Below are 5,367 nucleotides of genomic sequence, written 5' to 3'. Positions count from 1 at the left end.
GTATCAATTTTCTGCAAACTGATTTATAGTTGCATGTAACATCATTTGAATCCAACATATTTTGAAAGCATCTAGGTAAACATTACTGATAAAGGTAAAACTTTTGGGACTTAAGAGATTGCTCTGCAGTTAAGAGCATTTACTTCTCTTCTAGAGTCAGAAATCAGTTCTCAGCAAATTCATATGGCATAGACCTACCAACTTCAATTCCAGATCCAAGTGCTCTCTTTCCCCTTTCTGCCTATCATTCATATTTCATTAACATGCTTTTTAACACATATAATGTCATGATTTGTGTGTGCATGTGCATATATGCTAGTATATGTATGTGTATATACCACATATAATGAATTGTTTGCTACAGTAATAAGAAAGAAAGAAATTTTATAGTTTTCAGGGAAATGGATAGAACTCAGGACTACCATATCTAAAAAAATCAGCCATTCTCAAAAAAAATAATAAAACATGATTTTCTTCACATGTTGAAAAACATTACATACATGAACACAAGAAAACATACACACACTCAAAGTATATGTAACATGACAGAGTTGAATGAAAATGCCATTATAAATTCTATTATTTTGTATAGTGTATGCAGTGGATAACAATAACAATAAAACCATGAAGCTCAAATTTATAATATACATATAGAAGTGCCTTACTTTCTGATTGTGGAATATTATACTTATCTAAACTCATTAACAGTACAATTAAATCATAAATTTTGCATTTTTATAAAAAGCTAGTCATGCTTATCTAGCAGTAAAAGAATTCCCAACTATAATTCATCAAAATGTATATTAAAATATAGTGAAGTAAATGCAAAAGAAGGAGGGCTGGAAGTCAAATAGAAGTAAGAATGTCTGAAAATGTCATAAGGAATCATCCTATTAACTATCAACCTGAAAATACTTATAATACATATACATTGGTGTATGCATAGACATATATAGGTAAAATAAAATTTTCCCATTTAAGCTGGCAATGCTCTTTCTAAGAACTGAAGACCATGCAACAAATACTTCTACACCAGATATATAAAGCCTTCCATTCAATTTTTTGTCAGATGTTGTCTAAGAGAACCCTCATGCCTTGGTATTTCCCTTGTTTGTCCTCCAGTGCTGGAAAATAAGTCCTTATTGCTGAGGACAGCATGAACTATAGGGTCTAGAGACTCCTGAGCTGAAACTGGCCCTGAAGTATAGATTTTATGGTACCAGAAACTACTATGTAAGTATCCTACTACAAGCAATTCCTTTCCAAGACATAGTTCTATAGAAATGTGCATGTACATGCAACAAAATAAAATTTAAAATATTCAATATAGTGTGGTATAATCATTATAGATGGTGTAGTCAATATTTAAAGTGTTACTGCTAATGTCTAGCAAAACAAGTAAATAATTAGTAGTACATCCATAAAATGAACAAGAGCTAAATTATGGTATTGTGTGTTACAAGTAACATGGGAGTTTGAAACAAAGATATTTTGACAAGACTATTTCTTCAGAGGATTACAAAAGAAGAAAATGGTGATGTTGGTGTCAGTAGTTCCTGTTCTCTTCCTTAGACTTTCCATATCCAGGATTCAGTTTGTGTTTTCTTCATTCTTTCTATTTTCATTTTCAGGTCTGGAACAGTTCTATTCATTTATTTCACCTGTTTATTTGTGTTTTCTTGAATTTCTTCATGTTCTCTTTAGGGGTCTCTATCATATTCATAAGATTGGTTTTAAAGACATTTTCTTTATTATCTATTTTTTATTATTTTATTCATTTACATTCTAGTCATTGCCTTCCCTTGCCCCCCCCTCCACAAACTCAGTCCTAGATCCCATTCCTCCTCCCCCTTGACTCTGAGAGAGTGCTCTCCCCACCCTGCTTCCCTCTTCCCTGGGTCCTCAAGTCTCTAGAGGAGATACATCTTCTCCCACTGAGGCCTGACCAAGTAGACATCTGCTATATTTGTGCCAGGGGCCTAAGATCAGCTTGTTTATCCTCCTGGTTGGTGGTTCAGTCTCTCGGAGCTTCCTGGAGTCTGGATTAGTTGAGACTGCTTGTCTTCCTATAGGGTCACTCTTGCTCTCCCTTTCAGTTTCTTTAATCCATCTCCTAATTCAACAATAGTGATCCCTGAAGTCAGTCCAATAGTTGGATGTAAGTATATGTTCCTATTTCAGTCAAGCTGCTGGTAGGGCCTCTCAGAGGACAGTCAATAAATGCTCCCATCATGCATGTCAATTGTGGTCTAAGTTACCTCATTCAGGATGATACTTTCTAGTTCTACCCATGTGCCTGCAAAATTCATGATGTCCTTGTTTTATGCATCAGCTGTGTTGGAATACCCAAGGCTTACTGTAGTAAGAAAGTTGGGTTCTGATGGCACCATATTATCCTGGATTTTGTGGATTGTGTTCTTATTAATCATCTGAGTTTAAGGTAATTATAAGTTTATGTGTCAATTTCTGTGTGTATCATTTTTGGATGGATGGATTTTTTCTTGTTTTCTATTTTATTTTTGGTATTCTGGCCACTGTGGTTTGATTCAAGAGAGTCTTCAGGTCCAGTATGATATCTTCTCTTGTGTTTTGGGTACCTGCATTGTATATGACATTCTGTTTTTTTGAGAATTGTCTTACATTCTGGAGTTCCAGTTTCATATGTGGCTTCTGAGATTCCTATTACTGGGTTAGCCTACTGTAGAGCAAGGTCTTTTCAAATTCTGCCAGACCTATGAGAGTGAAAGTTTTAATTTCTATAAAATTCTTCCTAGTTTACAAAAGAGAAAGAATGAAACGTAAAAAGCAAGAATTTTTGTTTGCTCTAAACTGTATCTATTAAATAAAATTTCAAGGGATTAAACAAATGTAAAGTATAAGGAAAAAGAACTAAGTGTCGCGACAGACAACTGTCTTGGTGGCATTGTGATCAGCACCAGAATAAATGAATATATGAGAATGTATATGCATGATTCAGGTCTCACAGAACTCTTAATAAAGTTTTTGATCACATCACTAAGACTTAAATGTGATAAGTGCTGTAACATTACTGAACAAAGATTATTGACTATTTCTTTCTTTGAAAAGGTCTTATATTTTTTCCATTTCATTTACTTTAATCTCAATGACACAATAGACAAAATACAATTACCTAGCATTTTCACAACAGCTTTATTTGAAATCCAAAATGACATGTGCCACACTCCCCATCTCAAAATGACTCATAAGTGGAAAAGAAAGCACACCAGTTCTTCTTTTGAAGGCTGGAGAACATAAAATGGAGACAACAGCACAAAAACTGATAACACAGCATTTACACAAACTTAGTCTGAAAATGTTTACAATTAGGTGACTTAATTAAAATGTTTGAAGCAGTGAATATTAATTATCAGAAAATAAGACAGTATTCTCTAAAATAAAATTCCATATCTGCTACCTGGTTCTGTATTCCTCTTAATTTTACAATTATCAATCCTTAAAATTAATTTCCATCTTCAAATTAAAATTGAATAAAAATTAAACTATTAACAAATGTAAATGCCAAATTCAGATCTTAAATATCAAACATTTTAATTTGTATATATGAATAATTGAGCATAATTAGAATTTTGTTAAAAGGTTTTATTGTGCACTATAGAAGCATAATTACACTATTTTCAAAACCTGTAAGATGTTTTGAAAGTCAAATATCACACACTATAGGAAAAATTAGAAAGGAAATCACTTTCCAAATCAGTTAAGACTTTTCCTATATCATTAACAATAAGAATTTATCTTATTTTACAATATTTACAGTAAGGAATACTGTTATAGAAAAATGTTATAAGTGGAGTCTGAAATCTACATTTTTAGTTTTTATTTGCAATGTTGCATTAATAATAGTGAATTCCTTGACTTCATTCCTGCCCATCAGAAAATAACGTAATCCCTGTTTTCTCACTAACATATTCCTTCTAGATTTTCTACATATTTAGACTTTTATCCTTTTTTTAACATTTGTAAATATTGTATCAGTATAAAGTTCCTTTAGTAGGATATTAACAAACTCACATGAGTAATACCAAGTAACACAAATACTAAAGTAACAGCAAACCATGATTCTACTTCTGAACAAGTCAGTGATCCTGTCTGATTTCCTAAATGTTCCTTAGTATAAATATTGAAGACTCAATTTTTTTTGACCATCAACATCCAAAGCTTTTTTATTAACAGTAAGATCCAAGGTTAGTTTTTGTAGCCTCGGCTGGCCCTTCAGCCCCTGGCACGCTCAAACTTCCGGCCCTTGGAACGGACATAGGGTTTGGTGTGGCTGTGTGGGGTTCCTGGGGCCTTGCCAAAATGTTGGTACACCTCTTGGCCTTTCCGAGGACCAGACAGGAGCACAGTGCCTCGGCCCTTGGGAGACTCCAGAGCCAGCTGGTCAAAGGTGAGGATCTTACCCCCAGCCTTGAGGATGCGACTTCGGCCCGGCTGCTCACCCGCAGTGCACACACCTTCAGCTTGGGCACTTCCAGAATCCACACATCATCTGTAACTGTCCCCACAACCCCAGCGGTCTTGTTCTCCCGGCCAGGAAGCTTCATCTTTCGGATCATCCGGGACAGGGACAGAGGTGGCCGGTTAGTGCGGCTCATAAATAACCTCTTCAGCACAACCTGATTGAAGGTGGAGTTGGTACGTCTGGCCAGAAACCTGTACAGCCTGACTAGCAGCAGCAAGAAGATATCCTGGCTCTTGGGCTCCTTACGCCGAACCTTTCGGTCCTTATTGTGGCGAATGTCAACACCCATGATGGCGTCAAAGGCTCAATTTTTTGAACTGTAAAGTATTTAGCAATTTATGATACTATGATACAAATTTTCTAAAATAATCCCCTCTCTACAACAAAAGCATATCTGTATAAACTAATGAATCTGATAGTAATTTGCACATGGAATTTCTTGGTTTAACCCAAGCACAGAAAAATTTTCAACTTGGCTAAGTGCTTGTAAACCTCATGAAGTAACTTCTAGAACTTCCCCATACACAGACACATTAGAGAAAAAGGCTGAGAGGATAACAACTTGCCCCAAGTCATAAGTCCACTAGGTGGCAGAACCAACTTTACCAGTCGAGAGACATTTACTGTGTCCAAATTGTTCTTTATTTCACTCAGTTTAGATTTGGAAAAGTTCCTTAAACTTAGTATGATCCAACAAGTACTTCAGTTCCTGATATCATGCTCTCTAATGATAACACCTACACCACATTCTGTCTTTAGCATCTCTGTAAGGGATACGATGGAAATACATGTTGAATTCCAGAAATTAATCTGATATAACACTCCAATTCTACCACAATTTTCAGTTATAGGTTGTACTTGCCACA

At 35.3% G+C, this 5,367-nt stretch overlaps 1 pseudogene; it reads right to left on the bottom strand.

Moving 5' to 3' along the window:
* Nucleotides 1–4,224: 4,224 nt before the first annotated feature.
* On the bottom strand, nt 4,225–4,790 carry LOC114609761 (annotated as a pseudogene).
* Between the last annotated feature and the right edge of the window lie 577 nt (nt 4,791–5,367).

This window comes from Grammomys surdaster, unplaced genomic scaffold (genome assembly GCF_004785775.1).
Source record: "Grammomys surdaster isolate TR1022 unplaced genomic scaffold, NIH_TR_1.0 125982, whole genome shotgun sequence".
In the NCBI taxonomy this organism is placed as follows: domain Eukaryota; kingdom Metazoa; phylum Chordata; class Mammalia; order Rodentia; family Muridae; genus Grammomys; species Grammomys surdaster.
This window is presented reverse-complemented; position numbering and strand designations above follow the sequence as displayed.